Source organism: Lissotriton helveticus, chromosome 10, assembly GCF_964261635.1.
Source record: "Lissotriton helveticus chromosome 10, aLisHel1.1, whole genome shotgun sequence".
NCBI classification, from domain to species: Eukaryota; Metazoa; Chordata; class Amphibia; order Caudata; family Salamandridae; genus Lissotriton; species Lissotriton helveticus.
The window spans coordinates 453,122,797-453,147,458 of NC_136071.1; positions in this window are offsets into that span (position 1 = coordinate 453,122,797).

A 24,662-nucleotide genomic window follows, 5' to 3' on the forward strand; every position below is an offset into this window, starting at 1 on the left:
CGGCTTGTGTTGCTGCCCGTATTGCCAAGGGAGTGGTGGAACATCGGCCGATGTGCAATGCTGCACTTTGGGATAACATCGTAGAGTGTTGGGGGCAACTGTGAGAGGCTGACTGCATGTCAGAAGGAGAGGCGGAGAGACCGCCTAAGGCCCGGTGATCGGGGCCCGAGTGTACTACTTAGTATTCCATTTCTGCTGAACTGAGTACCTGACTGTCGTATTACTCATTGCATAATTTCTAGGGGTGGGCGTAGTTCGCGAAGTAGCGCTACGCGAAGCTACGCGAAGTGCACTTCGCACTACGCGAACTTCACGTAGCACTACGCGAGCTGCGTAGTAGCATGTTCGCACTGTGCAAGATGCGTTTTCAATGATTGCACAGTGCGGACAAGCATCCGGCACTGTGCAAGCATTGAAAACGCATCTTGCACAGTGCGAGCTGTAGTTTTCTGCTGCTCGAGGAGATTATTACTCGAGCGGCAGCTTTCTCAACGCGAACAGGTAGTTTCTCATTGAGAGCGGTCGCGAGCATGCGCAACCACTCACAATGAGAAACCTGACCTCCTCGCGTTGAGAATCTCGCCGGGATGTCATTTTGCTTGCTCGCGGTCGCGAACATGACGTTCAGGACCGCGAACAAGCAAAAAATGAGCACTGCACTACGCTACGCTGCACTACGCATGTTCGCACTGTGCTACGTGCCGCTCGCGTAGTGCGAAGTTGCAAAAACTTCGCAAACTCCGCGAGCGGAGCGTAGTGCTTCGCCCAGGCCTAATAATTTCTGTATAACGGAGTACCTGATTAGAGTATTACACATTTCATTAATCCTGCATACCGAACTACCTGAATAGTGTATGACGCATGGCATTTTATCTGCATAACATACTGCCTGATCGTCTTTTGACGCATTGCCTTGTTTCCGCATAACAAACTACCTGATTAGCGTATTGCGCATTGCATTGTTCCTAAATAACAAATGACCTGATTAGTGTATACGCTTTGCCTTGTTTTTGCAGAACAACATATCTGGTGGTTGTGTTTCGCGTTGCATTATTTTATCTTGCAAAGTGCCTGATTGTTGCGTTACACATTGCATTCTTTTCATTGCAGAGTGTCTGATTGCCACGTTACGCATTACAGTATTTTTATATTGCAAAAGTGCCTGATTCTAGCATTACAAACTGTATGTCATGATATTAGGAGTACAAGAGAATGCTTAGAAGTGCTCATTGACATCGCCAGAACTTACAAAGAATGACTGGCCTAACAACCGGCCAGGAGAAATATTGCACAACCTCATATGTTGGGTTTATATTGTGTGGTCTAATTGTATATCTTTTTACATGAAGTTTATACTTAGTTTTATAAAACTCGTGTCGAGGCTATTTGTAATGTCATCCTTGGATTATTGTGAGCGTGGTTATGAATACTTTACACATTTGCCTTGAAGATAAGCCTGGCTGCTCATGCCAACCTACCGTGGGTGGGAGCGGGGCTATGTAAGAAGGTGACCTTCCTTTCCCTGACATTGGAACGCGGGTCCCTACTTGGCCTAAGGTACCTACCTCATTCAACCACTGATCCCGGATCTAACAGAGTGCATTTGGCTTGAGGGCGATTAGTACCCCATTGTCAATGTATAAAAGTATGGGCACTGATTGATGTTCCATCATTTGGAGCATCTGCGCCCACCCGTAATAAGTGTTCTGTTATGCCATTTATTTAAACCATAAACAAGAAAGAGGCTTAAATACACCCCAGTCCTACTCCCCTTAAAGAGTCTATATGAGTTGATGCTTCCCCTTGTGGACCAAATTGAGCAGAGACTTTCAGATCATAATGCAAATATTTTATTAGGGTGAGTAGGTTTGGTTCCACCTCCATCTTCTGCATTACTTCCCATAATGTATTCCTATTGACTAAACCAAAGGCACTTGATAGACCAATAAAAGCCATGTAAATAGATCCCCTTTTGCTTACACGTAATTGCTAGGCATGAGGTGTAGATTTATTGGTTGTACCTATGCAAGGCCTAAATTGAAAATGGATGAGTGTTAAAACCTTGTTCTCTTCTGTTCATGTCTCTAATCAGCCCAAGATTACACGTCCCTGGAGTTTTGCAGTTGCACCAATTAAAGAAATTGGCCATAACAGGTTGGAGCAAATTTGTCTCCCTTTTTAAAAATAGGGACAGGAGTGGCCTATCTCCATAACCCAGGAATTTCCCCTTCAACCACACCTTTTAAGGTATTTGTTAAAACTGGACCAAATAAGTTGGTATTTGATTTAAAAAAGACACCTGGGACCCCATCAGGGCCATGCGCTTTTCCGGGAGCTGACTGGTTTATTGCTAAAACTACCTCTGTTATCTCAATAGGAATTTCTGAAGGTGCTGAGGTTAAGTCTGACTAAGATGATCTAAGTAGATCTTTGTTTTGCAGTAACTCTCTTTCAGCAGGTTGAAATACACCTGTGAAATCGGTCACCCACTGGATTTCAAGGATTGTAGCTTCAAACTTAGGTGCATCATGCTCAGAGAAAAAAGGGTGATGTATTACCTCCAAACCTGGTGCTGTCCCTTAGAGAGGTGGCAGCAGCCAAGACTACTCAGGCCTTTTCCCTTGTTTCCCTCTATCTTTCCTCCACAATAGCCCGATTTGCACACCTTTTGTGGCATTCATAGGATTATGTGATATTAATTTAAGTATAGTCTTTAGGCATTTGTGAGCCACAGAGCAAGCTGTGTTAAACAATCCGGGTGGAGAAACCTCCAGTGTTGTTTTAGAGGTAATCAAGCCTTCTGAGATAGATTCACTTAACCTTTAGGATTCAGTTACGAAGGTGGTGTGACTGGGGTTTCCTTCCAGACAAACCTTAATGGAGCCTATATTTTCATGGACCTTTTTTTGATTAAAACTTAGTTGATTCACTTTTTCTCATTTAACCCGCAGTCCTATATTCTTATTAAACAACAAATAAACTCCTTAGCTACGGGATTTTTACAAATCTTTGTCTCGTCTGTGATGCAAACAGGAATATGGTAACCAAGACAGTTTGCAAGTGTTTTGTAGTCCACCACAAGGGATACAGCATCTGCTGATATTAATATAAAACCAATAATACTCCCAGTGACCCGCCCCGTAAACGTGGGAATCAGGTTGGGGATCTTTGACCAGGTCTCAATCAGAATTACTGGGTTATGTTTCAATATCAGAGTATTCATAGTGTCACCCAACCAGGTGTGTTTGAAATGTACCCTATCTGCACAGTCATCCACTGGCAGGCAACGCACACGATTGTCTCCTGTGGGACACAGAGTAATGTTAAAGTCCACAAGCCATATCAAGATTACTTTCTCAGTCAGTTGAGGTAAAAAACCAACTAGGATTTAATCTAGATCATCAATTCCTTTTCATGCTTGTTGGTTAAAAGTATCATTGTAGTCATTTATAAGCAAGATGTCATACTGCCCTGTCAACAATGTCTGTGAGACCAAGATCTGCAATGAGGACCATTTAAATACAATGTTTTCCCTTGGTATTTTAACGGAAATAGAAGTGCCAAAACCCTTTCGTGCCTTTCCAGCTGGTAATGCGGGTGCTGGTTATAATAGGGCAGTGAAGCCATCTATATGGAAAGGGCTAATCTCTTGGGCATTGAAAATGTCAAAAGACGAGGCCAAATGTTGCCAAATCAGATACATTGGTGAATGCCAAACAGGCTTTGAAAAACAAGAAAAAAACAATAGTTGACTTCCAAAAATGTGAACACCAAAATAAATCAACAAAGAATTCCTGTGACATCAAAAGTATAACAAAGAAAATACATGCCACTACTTACTAGACACATATTTTACTACCCCATCCCAGTTACATCAGAGACACTATACAAGTTCATGGTGCAGATTTAAGCACCTACAGATGGTTACATTCTCAAACTCTTCAATCGACTCGGACACTTCTAATCTTGGAGAAAGACCAAGTATGTCAGCATTGGCTCAATAAGCATCCAATTCTTTCGCCAGAAGCCAGCACAGTTACAGAGGGAGAGGAAGCGGGGAGGGAGGAAAAAGTACAACTTCCCTCCTGGGGAACGTCAGATGAGACAGATGCTTCATCAATTGGGTCACCAACCCTAGCTACTCAACCCTCTGAAATGCCCATCTTTAACCTGTTGCAACACTGCCTCTACTCTACAGAGATATCAATACTCAGCAAAAGCCTCCCCTTTGTGATTACTGAGAAACCAGATTGGTTCATGATGTTCTCTGAAATACTACAATTTTTTTGAAAAATCAGGCTGAAATATTTTTTCATGAACAAAGACAGCCCTGTGAACCAGGATATTACAGGACTGCGTCCAAATTCACCTTTCAAACATCCTCCGATTTTATGTCTCCCGAGATCACCACATTTGAAAAGCTAGTACTCAAAGATTTTGAAACCCTGAAGAATAATTGCTTGTACATACCATATAACATTAACCTTCAAGAAAAGTAAAATCTCTGGGATCTAAAGGCCAATGATGACATTGTGATAAAACCCTGTGATAAAGGAGGAGGCATAGTCATCCAAGATAAAAAAAAATATGACAACATAATCTAGTAAGGTAAATTTTATTATGTATAGTTAATTAAAACCAATACAATCGTTACATTTAAAACAATTTCCTAAAATGTGATAAAAGAATGTAGTCTGTGTAATCGTCCTTATCGCAGACCATACGGTAAGAGACCGAGAGTAGTTGTCTAGCAGTGTTCCCTGATCCGGGGCGGGCTGGGCATTTGTGGCCCAAAGTTCATCCGTTAGGTGCCAGAGCCAATGGTTACCGCCAGTTGTAAATTTTGCAGTCTTTGCTCTATCGTAGTCAGAAACTTGACGTATCTACAGTTCAGTTTTGTGTTCGCAGGGTTCAAGCATGCAAGCACAGCCTGCCTTCGCGCGCTGGTCCCTATCTGCTTGAACTGGTCCCTTAGTAGATATCGCCGGACTTGTCGGAGCTCTTCACAGAGACAGGTCATGTGGAGTATGTCTCCCGTTGCTAGATTGCAGAGCGGACAGACTTCATGGCCATTGCTCCTGAGCCATGGTGGTTGGTGCTCTCTGCTGGGCAGGATCCCTAATCTATATTTCAACATAATCTAGTGCCAAATCAGCAACACCAATCACTATGAGCCCCTTAATCAGAATGCTCAGGCTGAAATACAGGCTATTATCCAAACTCCTACCAAGGTTGCATAAAAAGAAGGGGTTATCAGCCACAATGAGTGCTTCTTCCTTAACAACAAAACCCCCCACACACCAGTCCTCGACACACAACCACAAATCCACAAGAGCCTTGAATGACCTCCAGATATACCTATTCTGTCTGGTTGTGGTTCCGTCCTTGAACCCCTAGGCAGGTACATTGATTTATTTATCAAGGATATGGTCCCCTTGACATTTGTAAAAGATGTGACTATTGTTATTAACCTTATTGAGAATGAACAATTTGATTTGATCCTAATTACTGGTCACACTTGATATAGAATAACTATTTACCCATATATCTCAGACAGGAGGCATTCACATATTCAGCGATCATCCGAATTTCCCCTCTACAGGTTCCTACTGATTTAATCATTTATATCCTAGAGGTAGCTCTTACCAAAAACTCTTTTCCTTTTGAGGGTAAAAATTACAACCATGGCAGCAGTTTTGTGGATGGTTGAATAACTGCCTACCAGACCCAAGATTCACTCACCATTACAGTAACACTCACATTTACTTTTTGGATGTCACAGTGAGAACCAACTATACCCCACCCTGTTCCGCAAGCCCACTGAGAGGAACGGATAGATGATACCATGCATATACATAGGACACACTCTAGAATCCGAACATTAATATGCGGCACCATACACAATATGTGAAGAAATTGTCAAAAAATGATATACGTTAAGAAGTTTTAAAAAGATCACAATTTTTAATAATTTGTTAAAAAATCCTCAAAACAGGATATACTTAATACATAAATTAATATACGTTACGTAAGAGAGATAACCATCTCATAGTTTCATATAAAAAAATACTTTAAAAGTGGCAAAAATTATTTTCAATTCTGTCTCGTATATTATTTCAATCCACAGAGTATCATTACTCGAAATTGTCAGCTCCACCTCGCGGAGCAGAAAAAGATACATTCTTATTATATGAACCTCTCAAGTTTTAGCGTAGTCCACAAACTTATCAAACACGATGGATGTCACCTTCTGCACGATACCCAGGGCAACGTGGACCCGTTTTCAAATAGAATTCTATATGTGATTAGAGAGATGTTGCTGATCGGTGATGTTAACACCCTTACTTTCATTGTAACATTAACATTCCGTATTTGAGAATGGAATTTGATATTTACCTATTTATAAGAATGTATCTTTTTCTGCTCCGCGAGGTGGAGCTGACAATTTCGAGTAATGATACTCTGTGGATTGAAATAATATACGATTGACGCATATGTAGTGAATCCTTTCCTATAGAACAGTATGTTTTCTGCTGATTACATCTAAGTTATCTGTCTTAATATACAGTTCAATAGGAACATCAAGACATGTCTAAGATTGTTTAGGGGTGTCTGAAGTTTTCTTGAACGTCTGATACAGGCCCCTTACTGACCATAATAGATACTTGAGTAAATACCCTTGTTACTATATATAGGAGAATTTTGAGTTTAAGACATGAGTACATGACCAGCAATAATGTATCATTGGCACAAGTGAAGAAGTGTTTATAATTCAGAAGGTAGATACAGTTCATCTATTGTAATTGATTGTGATATTGATCAAATGTGTTTAAAATTGACATGTTTTACTGCACAGAAAATTCAATATGTAAATGAATTATGGCATTGCACTTTCGGTATGAAATGTTAATATTTGTATTTTATGCACTTTTTAATTAACAGAAATTCTTGTGGCTATTCCTGAAGAAGGCGTGTAAAACGCCAAAACGCGCGTCGAGACAGAATTGAAAATAATTTTTGCCATTTTTAAAGTATTTGAAACTATATGAGATGGTTATCTCTCTTTCGTAATGTATATTAATTTATGTATTATGTATATGCTGTTTTGAGGATTTTTTAACAAATTATTAAAAATTGTGATCTTCTTTTTAAAACTTCTTTACGTATATAATTTTTTGACAATTTCTTCACAATTTGTGTATGGTGCACCATATTAATGTTCGGATTCTAGATTGCCTAGGAATGATAATTGTCAAACGATAAATCCTTGTCCTAGGAATCATTGTATACATGGTTCAGGGGTCCTTGTTATTCATATACTATACATAGGACACATACTGTTACTACGGAGTACATTAGCACGCATACTGGTACAATGCGCCATTACAACAAATACAGAAAATTACTTTATTTCACAAAATATTAAAAAAAATGAAAATAAGGTATAAAAATAGCAACAAAAAATATAGAAAGAAATATTTTTCAAAACACATTCATGAAATATGAGACAAAACAACAAATACGGGAAAAAAGCATTCCCAAATACAATGGGCCGAATTCACAAAAGTAATCTGAGACAAAATCCTAACTTTACGACTTTCGGTATTCACAGAAGGCATTTAGAATTACCAAAGTTAGGATGCCTAACTTTTCTACTCCTAAATGCCTTTTGTGCTACCAAAAGTCGTAAAGTTAGGATTTTTCTCAGTTTAGGGATGGTAAAAGTTAGGAATCCTAACTTTAAGTACTCCTAAATGCCTTCTGTGAGTACCGAAAGTAGTAAAGTTAGGATTTTTCTCAGTTTAGGAGTAGTAAAGTTAGAAATCCTAACTTTGGTACTCCTAAATGACTTCTGTGAATACCGAAAGTCATAAAGCTAGAATTTTTTTCACTTTAGGAGTAGTAAAGTTAGGAATCCTAACTTTAGTACTCCTAAATGCCTTTTGTGAATACCGAAAGACGTAAATTTAGGATTTTGTCTCAGATTACTTTTGTGAATCGGGCCCAATGTTTGCAATGTAGTACTACCTTTAATTTAAACCCTTATTTTCACCTTTTCCAAATAAAAATGGCTCTCATTTTAAAACAGTGAGTGAAATAAAGATTTTCTTTTTACAAACAAAGTAGCTAACAACACATATACAATAGAACCCACTGAAAAACAGACATTCCAACACATATCTTTGTTCCAATTTTCTTTTACCACACCAAACACATATAAAAAGTGCTGCACACCATTTCACATCCACTACTATAGTGATTACGTTCGAGAGCACACAGAAAATGTTACAGAACCAAGACTTGACTTCCACAAACAACACCATCTACCATCTAAGTAAGTATAACTTTCACAATGAATTGCTTATAATCAAACTGCCTACTTATACGCCACATCTATTAATTTTTATTTTGCCAAATTTACAGATTTTGACCATAAACTTTTCAATAGTTGGGCCAATAAAACATTTTGGGTTTGTATATTGAAAATGATTAATAATTTTCATCTTGATAAAATATTGATTTGCTAAGTCAATTTAATGTTAAACTAATGACACTTCCTGCATAGTAACTAAGGGGCAACATTTATATTCAAACTTCACCAAGTATTTACCCCAGGGCAGGTTCTAGACAGTGACTTAGAGGCAAAATGTATATTTCAACTCCACCAAGTGATTACCTGAGGAAAGGTGCTGAACACTAACTAAGGGAAAATAAAGTATTCTAACTCCACCAACTACTTACCTATGGGCAGGTGCCGGACAATGGCTAAGGGACAACATTACTATTCCAACTACATCAAGTAATTGCCATGAGGCAGGTGCTGGACACTAACTGGGGAAAAAAGTACCATTCAAACTCCACAAGTTCTTACCTCAGGGCAGGTGCTGGACATTGATAATGGGGAAACATTACTATTCCAACTCCACTAACTAATTACCTCAGGGCACGTGCTGCACACTAACTAGGGAAAAATTGACTATTCTAAGTCCATAAGTGCTTACCTCAGGGCAGGCGGTGACAGTGTCTATGAAGCAAAATTACTGTGCGAACTCCACAGAGAAATTACCTCCGAGCAGTTGCTGGACAGTGACTGAGGGGCACATTTAATATTTAAACTCCACCAAGGTATTACCTCCACCAAGTTATTACCTCAGAGCAGGTGCTGGACACTACTAACAAGGGAAAACTTTACTATTCTAACTCCACCAAGTACTTACCTCAGGACAGGTGCTGGACAGTTACTAAAACTATTAATACAACTTCATCAAGCACTTATCTCAGAACTGCTGCAAGACAGTGATTAAAGTACAAATGTAACAGTTTAAAAACACAAAATATTGAAGTAAAACAAAATGCTCAAATTCATAAAATACATATTTTTCCAAAAATGAATAACGTATTTTGTTCCTTATTTAAACAGATACAGCTACAACTAACAATAAACCCAACTACAGGACCTATCCTAAACAACAAGAACACAAATATTCACATTAGTATTGTAAATATCAACAGTAAACAATAAGAAAAGTACCATAGACACCACATTTTTTGACAAACTAATACATTTAATTTTTCTTTTCACAACATATACCAACAAAATTGGCAAAAGAAAAATTAACCTACTGAATACTTAAAAAAAGACACTACTATCAATAACATTATCAGAAAGAAACAACTCACTAATTTCAAGATAAATAAATAATTTTTCAACAATAATTTTTTTTCCACAGGTAAAAACTAGTAACTAACAATACTTTTTTACTTTCAACAGAGAATATTCAACAGACAAAATAACAAAATTAACAAAACTTTTTTTCAATGTTAGAACCGGAAAACAAACAAAGCAAAAATATAATATAATAACAAAAACATAAACATACACTTTTTGCTATTATTCTTTTGTAACAGAACAAACATTAATGGCATGTGCAGCTAATGAAGCAAACTAAGTCAAACCACAGAGAGCCCACAGACTACTAAAGTATGATGGCTACCTTTATTGTACGGACAGATTCAGTGAGCCAAGATGTCATTGCAGGTGTATGAAGTACTTGTTATCCCATTGAACAGGCAGAGCAGTTATTCTGGAAAACACCATAGTTAGGACAACTGAGCATAACCACTCTGCCACTGCAATGATGGTAGAAGTACGTGAAAACAAATAGAAGGAAGTAAAGTCTGGGCATTCATCTCCAATGAACCCTGCAGCTCAAATTTTAAGACAGGTATCTGAAACCATTCACATGCACATAACCAGCAGTATGTTCACAATTCCCAATAAGAGGAGAACGGTACAAAGACAAAAACAGGCAAGTAATCCTCAATGGATCACACCACAAACATATTCTGACATTGACAACCCCCGAATAAATAATCGTTTTCTCTGAAGAACCCTTTTTATTGCATGACAACACAAACCTTCAAAATAAAAAATGAATATTTAGTACAAAACTTAACCTTTGAACACTTGAAACCAGTGAAATTCGGATGATGGATGGTATTTTAAAATCAACTACACATCCATTCTGACATGTAAACTATTCACGCTAACATAAATAACACAACTGTCTTATTAGTATACAGTGTACTTATTAACAGTTATAAAATTCAAAACAATGAAAAAAAGTGCTAGAAAAGTAATAATTGACTTTGAATTATCAATGATTAATACAATTACAAAATCTACCCTATTACCCAAATTCAAGGGTGTTTTCTCCTTTTTTCCCCTTTTCTCAGATATATTGGCATAAAATCTGAAAAACATCCTTTGTTGTGGATTACTTATCAAACTTCATTTTGAATTAAAAAAAACGCCCTACCATATGCTTCGTACCTCCTGTCACAGTAATGCACTGCAATTTCTGAATCACAATATTTTACCCAAAATGAAGATAAATTGGCACCCACACTAAATTATTTTGAAGATACATGGATTGATCATCTTAGCGGGTATTGTCACCGGAGAAGACCAAGATTTCCTGTCGAATGGTGGAACTGTTACATGACCTGCTTAACGGGAGATGTAAAGACGAACAATGTCATTGAGGGATGGCACAATTCCTTCTAATTAACTTAAACCTATATCATTTTTTGAAATTTTGAAGACAGAACAAAGTTTCAAAGAAATTAGACTTGCACAATCACTGTTAGGTAGCCTGAACCCACATACATCCAAAAAGAGGTAAGAAAATTCTTGGTGCCTACCAAACTCCTGCCTGATCCGAGACCACAAAAGCCATTATGAATTGCCCACCAGAGAACAAATTATTTTTACTCTGGCAGGCAGTTCTTTGGTGATCCCACTGCAATGCCTTTGAAAAAGACGCTGCAATATGAGCGTCAAAGGCAGTTCCTGCAAGGTATGGACTGTTAAGTACATGCCCTGCAGGAAATGGGATTGCATGCACACAGGGGGGGCACATAACCCTGCATGCACCCCATGGTGCAGAGGCAATAGGTGGCCCTGTAGGACCCCCTTTGTTTCAGCACCACCACACTTTTCATGGCAGTCGCACCACCATGAAAAGTGTGGCAGTAAGGAAACAACTAATATTCATGTTGTTGCCATAGCTGTACCATCAGTATAAAAGGGGCCTCAGACCGCTGCGCCATCACCAGGGATTGTGGCAGCAGCAGTCTCATGTCGGTCCAACCACCACAGTCCTAATGTGATAGGCGGACTGCCAGTCTGGTGGTCCGGGGACCGCCGCCACTGATTCTGTGGTTCATTTGACCAACAAACTCTTAATAAGGGCCTGAGAGAATATTGGGTCAAATTCAACAATTTTCATTGATGGTGGCTTCAGACTACCTTAACAGTGTTGCATACATATTACATTACTAACACTAACTAATATGTATCTAATTTACTTGACTGTTGTAACAATTCTATAGAACTCATTTGGCATTTTTCATTTTTTTTTACCAAATTGTCAAACATGTAAATTCCTACCTGTAGCTGTCTTATTTCCTCACTCTTGGTGACTTTTTAAGCATTGTTTCACCGTAATCCAATAATCCACATATGTGCAAAGTAACATTCACCGGAAAAACATTAAAATCCCCAAAAAGTAGGGTTTAACATGGAAAACCATCACATGCAACTCAATTATTCTAGATATATTAATTGTGAGTCTGAAAAAACGCATTGAAATGGGATTTTTTTTTACAACTTCTTTTTTACAGTAGTTTGAAAAAAATCTATTCTCCAAAAACAAAATGACTTCCCAATAAAGCCGTTAGTACAGAATATCCGAACTGAAAAAATTGTTAATAAAAACATCAGCTTAAAAAATAACATTGTTTCTAACTGGTAATATCCCAAAGAAAACATTGCAGTTCTGTATTCATCACATTGATCTTCATCCTGCAGTCACTTGATCTTCATTCCGAGAGAAGTACAAATAATGTAAAAAACTTATAGGCCAAAAAGAAAAAAAAATTGCTTTTATTTCAAAGATGTTTAAAAAAGGGTTACTAACTTATCTAATAACTTTTTTATCCAGACTTTCAAAAACAAAAAAAGGTCCCACTGTGAGCATATGAACACAACCTGCATCAGAATGGAAATAGGATAAACCACATAAAAACACCAGGTATTACAATCTAACATATAATTACCTTCCCTTGTACATTACAATAAATGTGGCCACCTATAGATGTAGTAATGTAAAGTAATTTTTCTTACCTGACCACAGTTCTTCCTTGCTTCTGATTTTGACCACGGCACTCCACGGACTGCGTAAAGATGAAAGATGTATACAACCGTAAGCATCAAGCTGAAAACAGAAAAAGGACCATATTTGCCATTGAAGGTAATGTTAAACAATTGGAAAATAACTTATAAAATGTTTTTAAAATATGTTACAAATGACTAAATGTGTTTATATTCTAAAAAATATGTTATAATATTTACAATGTTTGTACATTTTTGGTTATTTTTATTCAGTCTTTAAATAATGATATAAATAGTAAACATTTTTATTACATCTACATTTTTTCAGATAATGAGTTAAAATGTAGTTTTTACAAATACATGCTTGTAAATTAATGAATAAAATCTTAGAAATTCAATAATAGATATCTGTATAGAATAAGTAAAAATGTGATTAATGCCAGCTGTTTTATTTAAACAAATTCATTTTAATTATTAATATTCAATTACTACAATTAATACCTAAATATTAATGAACCTCCCCAACAAATAGTCCTGTTACCTTACATCCCATCCCAAAATCCTAATTATATGTTTTTATTTTGATATTATTTTTATTAAATTGAAAACATTACATTTTAATACCAACGGATCAAAATTAATAGCTGAGTATTAATACACTCCCCCACATAAACAACTACATCCATTGCAACTAGCCCATAAAATGTATTTTACAATTTTCAAAAATAATTTTCAACTTTAAATATGTTTTATCAATTAAAATTAGGAAATACTACAATTTTAAAATTAATACCCAAGTGCTAATACACTTCCCCTCCAATGTCCCTATATCCCTTACCCCATCCCTAAATACTAATGTTTAAATATGTTTTAATATTTTAATAATCAAAATTATCATTAATTGAACACAATTGCAATTCATAAATATTGATACTAATGTATTTAAAATAATACCCAAGTATTAATACGCCTACCCACCCATTACCCATATAACCCTTAGCATCAAGTCCCTAAATAGTAATTTTGCATTTTTATTAAATATGTTAATAATTTACATCTTCATTAATTTAAAACAATTAAAATCCATATATAGTAATGCTAAAGTATTAAAAGTTATACCTGAGTATTAATACACTTCACCACACAATACCCCTATATCCCTTACATCCCATCCCTAAACATATTACCATTAAAAACATATATATAAAATTTATTATAAAATCAATATTGACCAAATACATATAACATATACTTACTTACATGCTTACCCATATACTTACATATTTATGGTAGTAACACTATTGACAAAACACATAAGTAATAATTACACTAGTAGTAACAAAATTGCCTGGTGATGACACTAGTTGTAAAACCCAAATGCACTAACAACACCAGTAGTTCGAAAAACAAATGCATAATACTGACACTATTTGTAAAACACGTAAGTAGTAATAACACTAGTGGAAATAAAATGCATAATAATGACATATAAAGCTAAAAATCTAACTATAAAAATAGTTGTAAAGTAATGTGTGGAATTAACACTGGTGTTTATGATATAGTAATTGTTAAAACTAGGCCTGGGTGGACTTTGCGGAGTTCCTCTACATGGACCGCAAAACAGTGATAAATAAACTTTGTGGCACTCCGTAGAGTTCCGCAAGCAGTGGAGTGAGTTAAATCATGGTGCTCACGCTGATTTTTAGCGTCTGACATTTGTCCCATGCTGTAAAATCAATGAGAACGGCACCACGCGTAGTACAAGAGGGTGCAGCTTCTTTCTGCCACTCAAGTAGATGTTCTACTTGAGCAGCAGCTTCCTCATCAGAAGTGGTAGGTTTCTCAACTTGAGCAATAGTGATCTGCCGCGACCGCCCATGTCGAGAATTCTCAGCAGAAGGCAGTCTAGCATTGTTTTTCCTTGCTTGCACTTAACATTGGTGAGTCAATAGAGAGGAAAAACTCATCCACATCACTTGGCTGAGTTTTTTAGAAAGTAATACCAGGATTTCCCAACACAAACACTGAATTCACTGCAAAGTCAACACAGCACCTCTAGCGGACCATTTCCTTCTGCGTGGCCATATTGAGAAAGTCTGTTAATGGCAAGTTATTGATATCATAAAATCCCAGCGCAGAGGGGGTGACACACAATACTCAACAGACTCGAGTGTAAATGAATTTACAAATGCCAAATAGTATCTAAATGTAGTAAGCTCGAAAGATTAATGGAATGCTATCCTGTATTCCTACCAATGGACTCACCCTCCTGAAATACTTCATTGATGGCCTTTGAGACAAATGCCTCCTTACTATTTTTTCTATGTCAATCTGTCAATCCTATGTATTTATTCCACTTCTGCCTATTTTTTTTAAATTCCTTGTCAGAATCATTTTGTTATTCTTGTTTGCTAATTCAATTCCTGTTTATTTAATATTTATTTATTATTCATGTTTGACCCCTTTATGTATGGGTCATTTTGTTGTAATTGACTGCTTCATTTTGCTTACCATTCTCTGATTAGTTCGTTTTCATGTCTTGTTATATGTGCTGCTTTTGTCTGTTAACTGGAATTTTTTTATAATGTTTGGCCTAATCACTGCCATGGCACATGGTTCTGACTCTCATCCTTAGGGTCATTCATGTTTTGGATATGTGCTACCCTGGCCTTCAGCCTCCCGTGGCACAGGCTATACCGGTACAGACACAGACACACTTGAGCCACCTTATTCTCGTCTTTTGGTCACCTGTACTCAACTGTAGCCCTCATTAACCCTTTCATTTGCAAGTTCCCTGAGAAGTTAGTGGTAACACAAGCATTGCACTCCAATGCAGGCACCCAGCTCTTGACACTTGCGTCCTGGAGCTAGCTAGTGAGCCGCAAAGTGTCTCCCTCCAAAATGCGCATACAAACAGGCTAATGCACGTCCCTCTTTGACACACTTATATAGTCAGCGGTGCAGCTTTCACCACGGTTGCCCATTTGTGTATGCCTCCAGACAATGAGATGCACCAATGGCACACATGCAACCTCAGATTTCGTTAAGCACAGCCTTTCCTCCTCTTGGTTGCAGCAGCAATAGGACACACACCTGGAAGTCAGCAAATTGACTCACTTCTTCATTCATTCACGGAACATCGGTCGTCAGGCTGCTCTGGTCGTGACCGCTGCATCGCATTAAGGGAATTTCCTTACCCTTAAGGGACCCTTTACTTCTTTTGGGCACGTGGCATACTATTCATTTTGGTTCTCTTCAATTTCACCGTACCTGCCTATATGAGTCCCAAATGATTTTGAGCTCCGACATTAAGCACAGCAGGTCATCAGATTAGTAATTCTATAGAAACATTGTCCACTAGGTGAGGTTTACATCAGTTTTAATCATAATTGGAGATATGGTCCACACCTCCTCATTAATTTCTCCCTTATTCTAGGGCAACCCTGGATGCCCTCGGATCCTCTCTCCAATTACACTCAAGGGCTCACCCAGCTCAGGATCCTGTCCCTAGCCTTCTGTTGCCCCAGGCAAGTTCTTGTTAATGATGGTATTCCCTTATACAGACTCCATCTAAATTCCCACAGAGCTCTAAATGTATGCTTTAAATCTAGATACTGGGTGGTCACCCCGTCAAGATGATGACCTCACATTGCCAGAGGTGGAAATGCCGTCGACAATAGAAGTGTATAGATTCCATTGCCCAAATTGCAACAATAATTTAAATGAGTCATATGTCTCTTTTTGTGTGTTGCACGTTTGTTTGCCTTCTATCATTTATCACTGCACTTTTCTTCACCTATGTGTGAGCACTGGATCGCATGACAAAAAACATAAAATGCATAATAATGAAAAAGTATGCAATGACTGAATAAATTGCTTTATAGTATTAATTTCCTCCCTTCTTCTTCCTTTCCTTGCCTAGGGCACTTCATGATCTGTCTTTAATGGCTGAAGACATGGGGGCTTATTACGAGTATAGTGGTCCTAGGACTGCCGTACTCATTGTGGCAGTCCGACTACCACCAATTGTGCTGGTTTGCCTGCTGTATTAACATAACATAACATAACATGTGTGTTTGTAAAGTGTATGTTCACCCGTAGGTATCTTGGCGCTGAATAAAGATGATTCTTGTATTCAGAGTGTGCTGGTTGGACCACCACAGACCACCACCTACACTGGGATCCAGGATCCCATGGTGCTTTTGGTGTGTTAATGGGCAGGAATATGCTGGTGGTGCCGACGTTGGCATCACTGAGCATATTCCAAGTTGCATTTCCACCACTCATTTCATGGCAGTAATTTCCCCATAAAAAGGGTGGTGGATATGCAAGTAAAGGGGCCCTAACTTTGCCCCTGGGTGAATTTGCCCACGAGGGTGCATGCTGGGGGCATATGTTATGCCCCCGTATACTTGCACCTATGTTCCTGCACTGTGCGGCATGCACAACATGGAGCATGAATCACTGTACAGGAACGTGCTGTAGGCGCATTCACAACTGCTGTCTGGATGTTAGGCTCCCTTATGAGCCTAATAACCCTCCGCTGTGACACCTCTGTCACACGGCCCACCCGTCCTGGATCCATCCTGGAATCCAGCAGGCGGGTGCACCACGGGGTTGGCTCTCCTCCTGTGAGCACAGCGGTGGCGATCTCACAGGAGGACCACCAAACTAATCAGCCCCGAAATGTTCTCTTATTGTGATTAATATCCTAGCACACCATTGTTTTTCTACCATAGTATCATAGTATTACCCCAGCTTCTAAAATATTTGCGGTTTAACCTTTTTCATAACAATGGTCGCGTGTGAGGACAGCTTGGATGGTCTTCCGCACACAACTGGTTAAATAGTAAGGAAATAGAGTCTATTTTTTTTGCTCAATCGCAAAAGTGTCTGTGCGAAGCTTTAGTCAATGTGGGTCTTCATGTTTTCTTATTTTGTTCCCAAATTAAATATGTCTGGGTGAAGCTGAAATTCGCCTCTCTCTCATTGATGTCCCATTAACTACACACCCACATGCAAAAGACCGGACATCTCTTCCAACTGCACTAGCTCATATTTTGTTTCTGTGTAGTCCATATACAGCATGCAGCATGCAAATGTCTGAAGCCACTTTTGTAACACCAAAGAGCTATTGAGGATCAGGAAATAGGCTCTCATATCCATTGTACACCGTGGAAACTTTCCATAATTCACCCTCTGAAGTTCTAGGGATGTATTTTCCTTTTTTGCCTATGGCACCCTTGTTATGCTAATGACCCTTCAGTACAACTGTGAGTTGTGAGTGACAGACAAGACAACAGGTGAAAATACAAGAGCACAGGAAGAAAGTATGATAATTATAACATCTTGTTTTTTATATTGCACTTCATACCACGCTACTGTACACCACATTGTTACTCAGTTTAATAGTCCTAAATTTGCCGATTTGTGTTAATTTACTAATCTTTGAAAGAACAGAACGCTAAGGCATCTTTGCTGTGATTTAAACTCCTGGCCTTCAGAACCCCTATTTTTCAACTACAAACATTCAACTAACTGATCAAGTCTGTAGTCTTAGAGATGCTGAGTAAAAAAGATGGAGAGCAAGAACTCCTGAGGAAAGAGGCAGAGAGGTGGGAAACATAGGAGCATATTTACAAGGACATTGCGTCACCGAAGCATCACTTTTTCAGACTCTCCGGTGGCGCAATGCCCTGTTCCTATTTACAAAGTAGTGCTCTTAACTTCTCTCTGCAAATATTGTACCCTTGGCAGAGGTATCTGCATAAAAGGGTCTTGCAATGGGTGTTGCTGTGGGCTTTCCACCGCAAAACACATTGCTTTTATGACGCCTCACCAGATTTACAACGATCTGTAAATTGGAGGCAGCTCCAAAAACTAACATCATTTAAAAGCAGGCATTAGAGTGGCACAATGAGGAGAAATTATTGTATTTCTCCTAGTTTTTTGCTCCACACATAGAAGAAGCAAATTGCCTTTAATGATTGTGTATATGCAGGAATGTGTCCCTTCCTGCACATAAACAATCATCCCTGCAGGACGAACACCCTTGCACCATGGCACAAGGGTGTCTACATTCACTCTAGGCAGCTTTTTTAGCACAGTTGCAAAGGAAAACACAGGTGTGCAATGTATCTGCTTGAATATGATGCATCCCTGCGTTTTTGAATTGACGCACCTCAGCACTGCTAAATTGCTCGCAGCACTGGGCTACGTCATGTGTTTGTAAATATGCTCCTGGAATCTTGGCAGCTCGTGTTGCTGAGAAAAATATAGGGAGTTTAATGAGGCTAACCATTCCTCCACCTCTCTCACTCTTCTTTATCTTCCAAGTCCTCACTCTTTTCCCTTTGCTTCTCCCCTCCTCTTTTTTTTAACTCCACTTTGCGACCCTTCCTGATCCATGAGCTAACTCTTTCTCTCTTTATTTTTCTTAACTTTTCTATTCCTTCAGGAATTTTAAGTTTCTTAATGTCAGGTGCAAAAAGCTTGCTCATTGTGTTTTGCTTTCAATCCTGGTATTTATAATGTACTACAAATGCTAGAATGCTAAAGAAAACGTATGTATGGATCAGTCCTCACACCAGTTTTGAGAATATCTCAAATTATTTCTACCTCTCTCACTGCTTCTGACTCCATCTGTGATCGTTCTCTTCCTTGTTTACATCAATGTCTTTACAGTGCACTGGAACACCCTGAATGTATATAGGTCAATATTCACCAAAAAGTAACAAACAGTTACAGTGAAAAACAACAAATATTAATGTCTCTCCTGAAAACCTAGTAAGAGGTTATAACCTTGTAAGAGGTTATGGCTCGAATAGATAGCAGAAGAGAGTTGCAGGGGGTGAGGAACCAGCACAGAGAAACCCTGCACCCCCTCAGTGCTTTTTAAAAACTGGGGACTCCCAGTTACAGACTGCTGATGGAACTAAGTTATAGAATTATGGTATTGCAAGTAAAAAGCTTTATAACCAACATGCATACATTAAAAATATAAGGAATGCCTATACTAGCATGTGGTGTGGCCTCTGGCATGCTGTAGAAATGCAATGCTTTTTTGTTAACAGTCCCGCTTAATAGATGATATAATTTGAATATTTTGTTTTGTTCCAGTCCTACGAAAGGACATCATGAAAATTTTGTTTACAGATAAATGTATTGACTACGCTCACCCAAATGCTCTTGGACAGTGCCTAATTTTTAAAAGCAAAATACGTGGCAGAACGCAAAGTTTTTCACACATCTTGGCGCTGGTGATGCTGAATGTTAGGGTCGCTGACCTGCAGGACTGTCTACACTTGTCCACAAATCATGTCTCCTTCATCCACTACCCTACACTGCCTGCCCCTTTATCTCACTCATAAAGGCTCTTTTTCATAGTATGTGCACAATGTGACATTCCCTCCTCCCGAAATTCCATCACCTTACCGCCCGCTATGCCCAAGAACTGTCAGAATCAGGGTATGTTGTCTAAGGCGTAGCCTTTTATTTATTTCAAACCAAGTAATTTATCACAGACCATTACCAAATTAACTTATCCTTTTTGGATATATAACAATTATTCACAGCATCACACTTTAGCTGCATCAACATGTCAACAGCAGTAAGTGAATTAGGTACAACATTACACTTTAATTTTAACTCAACCATACACTAGAACAACGTGGCCGTACCTTTGGATTTTACATTTTATCTTTTTAACTCAGCCGTACGCTAGAACTTGGCCATACATTTGAACTTGGCTGTCTCAGCCACCAATGCTCCACTCTGCTGCGCACATTGTGCCGGCAGGCCCCAACGAGCTACAGCCAATAGTTGCACTGCTTGACATCCAGGGCACCGCATAACGCACCGGCCCACCTGAACACAGGCCTCCTCCCCAAGATTCTACTCAGTCTATACATTATTCGGTAGGGCAGTAGAGTCCAGGACTACCAGCAGGTCAGTTCCTCCTCCTGGCCAACCCACTGCACATGTGGAATCTACCCCCTCCTGGGGTCCATCAAATGGATGCACATCCATTGTTGTGCATCCCTCTTTGTTGTTAACTGTCAGCGCTCCGCCTCTGTGAAACCTTGCTCATCTGCCGGGTGGGTGGGTGGTCAACGACGCTCCTGTGGCCAGGCTGCAGTCCGAGGGGACAAAGAGAACTAAACCCCCCAGGGCACAGCCTTACATACCCACTAAGTTTTGTTTCTGCAAGGTTTCATTTCACTGTGTAAGTTTTGTTTCTGCACGGTTTCATTTCACCAGCCAACCCCTTCCTTGGCCAGGGGCCCCAGAGGAGGCAGAGCCCTGTGGTGCTACTAAGGGCGCCCCTCCCTAGGCGCGGAGGTTGCCTGTTCATTCGTGCTTTCTCTCTTTGTTACTATTTTCTCATCTTTCTCTCATTTATTCCTTCTCTGTTTACTGCCTTTCTCTTGTTTAACTCTTTATTGAATTGCAGTGCATCCTCAACCTTTTGACTCTCATTTATGTGCGCCAAGACCCAGTGGGGCATATTACCAACGTTAAGCGATATTTATCGCTAACGATGCTTAGCAACGAATTTTTTAACACTAAGCATCGCCAGAAATTATCGCAGATAAACCTTGCTATTATCAAGGTTTATTGCAAAAGCGATAAAAATCGGCCGCAATGCATGAATATCGCTGAAAAATCAGCGATATTCATGCATTACCAAGCTAATGCTCTTAGCCATGTTATCCACCTCCCATTGGATAACATGGCTAAGAACTGCTCAGGGCAGGTGTTAGCTTTTGGAGATATTCGCGCTTAGCGCGAATATCTCCAAAAGGTGGTAATAGGAGATAGCGATGTTAGCGACTGTTTTCAGTCGCTAACATCTTGGCACGCCCACTTTGCATGTCATTAGTGATAAATTTCACTGACATGCAAAGCGGGGCCCAAGATGGTCACTATCTCCTACTAGCTGTCGCTAACTGGTGTTAGCGACAGCTAGGTAATAGGGAGATCATTTTATCTCTGCTTTCTTGGCTTTTAAAGCAAAAAAAGTGGAGATAAACCCTCTTGATAATATGCCCCAGTGTTCTTTGTTATGCTGTCATGTATTTATGCGTGCCTGCTTTTGCTTGCTATCACATATTAAAGACTGATGTGTTAGCTTTGTCAATGCTTATCAGTGCTTATATTCTGTCCTTGCAATTTATAAAAATGCACAACAAATACCAACATGAGAAGCAAAAAGCCAGGCCTGAACAGCTGCTGACACCGGACTTGGGAATTTAAGATCTCTGCCCCCTGCCATGTACCGTCCTTCCTCTTCATCCCTCCTGATCCCCCTGCCCCTCTTGCTCACTTTATCCATCTCTACCTGGGTCTGTTCTCTAGTTCTTTCCCCCTGCCAATGCTTTTATGAATCTTTCTCTCTGCACTCTACCTTTATCCCCCTTTCCTCGCCTCTTTTCACTCCCATTTCTGACTTTTCCCTCATCTTTATTCCTTCTTCCTCATCAGGATGTAAGAGTTGAGGAACAAATGATTGCTGCTGGCAAAGCAATTGACATTTCTGATTCTCCTGACTTCGCTCAGCTGGGTGAAATGCAGTCTGCAAAAAAACACACAACACAGGCTTCAGTTTCCCAGACACTGAGTCATATCAGAATTGGGTGTAAAACTGCAGTAAGAGTTGGCATATGTTGTGAAACGAGAACTCTCGGCCTTGGTGTCTTTATCGTTCCAAGAAGGGATGAATAGCTTTTTTCAGATAACCTAGTTTGTTTCAAACCTCCTCCCTCGCACATAGATGAGCCAATATAGCAGAGCTGAAAAGGAAAGTTGGGGCTGTATCAAGCATAGGGTGCATGGCCCCACTGTGTGCCATAGTGCACCTTTAACAGGGAACAGGGTGTGCTAGGTGCAGACCTGGATAGTGTGCCCTATTACAGTAATAGTGCTGTCTCTAGTACAGCTGTGCCTGCCAGTGCGGTACACTAGTGAAAGAGGACTGACTGACTGAAGCAGCTGGCCCATCTTTCATTGTGCAACTGGCAAACCAGGGAGATCCCCCTGCAGGCTAGGGCAGTGAGTGGCTGCGCCTGTTGAGAGATGTCTCTGGGTCCTCTGTCGTCTCTATAATGGCGTCCACAGGGGGAGGGACGCTGGGCACGACCTCATTTTGGTCCAGAGGGTCTTATTTGCAGTCCCCTTGCTCCGCCGCTACTTCACATATCCCCATGCTAACAGTGACGCACAGGCGGCACAAGGGGCTTGTAAATAAGCTGCAGAATTTCCAATTTTTCACGCAGATCAGCAAACCTAATTTGCTGTGCTGTATTGAGAAGGCAGGAAAACACTGCACGTTCCCTTGCTAACTAAGATTGGCCTGCTGCTGCTCTCATCTCCTGCGTGGTGCACAGACAGGCTACCTTGATAGACCCATAGGCTTGCAAAATAGCACAGAGGGATGTGCGCATTGTCTAGCGAGGAACTGTATAGGAAGCATACCTTTCCAGTTCAATTTGCTATGTTTAGACAAATTCAGAAGGAGGCCCACATACAATGCTTGGTTTTGGGAGACACACACATTTCCCATTGCCGAGACTTTCCAGCAGTACCCTACAGACCGGTAGCACTAACCAACTAAAACTATCCAGTCCTAGCAGATAATTATTTAGAGATGATTTTTGTCCTGATGAAGACACGTTCGTGTCAAAAAGCGTAGAGAAGAAATCGTCTGGGTTTCCCCACATTTCATTGAGTCACCAACTAAACTGCTGTTCTACTTTTATTCATATGTTATGAATGTCTGAAAATGTTTTAATTTCAAATATGTTTTATGAAGGTGTATTAAATCCGCACTTCATCAATTTTTTATCAATATATTAAATTTAATATCTTTATAATTTTCTAGTGCCTAGATTGTTTTATTTGCACTCATTGCCTTTCTCTAGATTTGCCTGGGCATGTTTATTTACATAAAGAGACTTCTTCCAGCAGCCATTAGTATGTGATGTGAATCCCGGTTCGGCTATGCTTGGACCTTTGTGCTCCTCGCCATTTTCTTTTATGACTCGCTTCTTCTTCTACCTTTCTCCTCCGCCATTTTAGTGATCTCTGACCTCCCCCCTCTGTCCTTGCGACCTTTCTATTGTCTCTCCTGTTGCCTCTGACACACTCCTCACTGTCTCACTCATTACTATCTGCTTCCCTCTCTCGTTTGTCTCACTTTCCTGCCTTTCTCTCCCCTCCCCCCCCGGGTGCTGTGACTGCATCCCCCCTCCGACCACACTTCATGGAACTGTGCTTTTCTGTATATAGAGATAACTCCAATCACTAGTATATGCAGTAGACCTTTGTATATCTACCATTCCTACGTGACTCTTAGAGTATATCCAGTCATATCCCTTCCCTATGTATATAGAGATAACTCTAATCACTAGTATATGCAGTAGACCGTTGTGTCTCTACCATTCCTATGTGACTCTTAGAGTATATCCATTTGTATCTCCTCCTTGTGTGACTTTACATCTTGTACATTTGCAATTTTTTCTGTTTGAATCCTTTATGTAACGCATGTAATCCTAAGTCCTTATGTAAAGCGCTCTGACACCTTTGGGTAAAGTTCGCGCAATATAAAATCGCATAAATAAATAAATATGCTTGCAGAACCGGCTCTGGCCAGTACCTAGAGGTATTTGCGATGATCCGCATCAGTAATTCCACCTTAAAGCAAAGCGACGCAAACTGGCACAAAGCAGGTTTTGCACTACGAAAAGGGCACCTTTGCAGTAAAAAACACCTTTTGCACTGGATAGTAAATAACATGCAAGATTTCGCATCGCTTTGCTCTCCAGAAGCAGCTTCTTAGAAGAGCATTCTGTCATAACACAGTAAAAGAGATTGCATGACTTATATAAAGGAGACTTAGACATAGATTCTTTCCATCAGCTCTTTACCATGTTTGCTGTCTGCCCAAGATGAAAGCCAAGGATTTTGCATTTTTCGTTGAAGCGGGTGC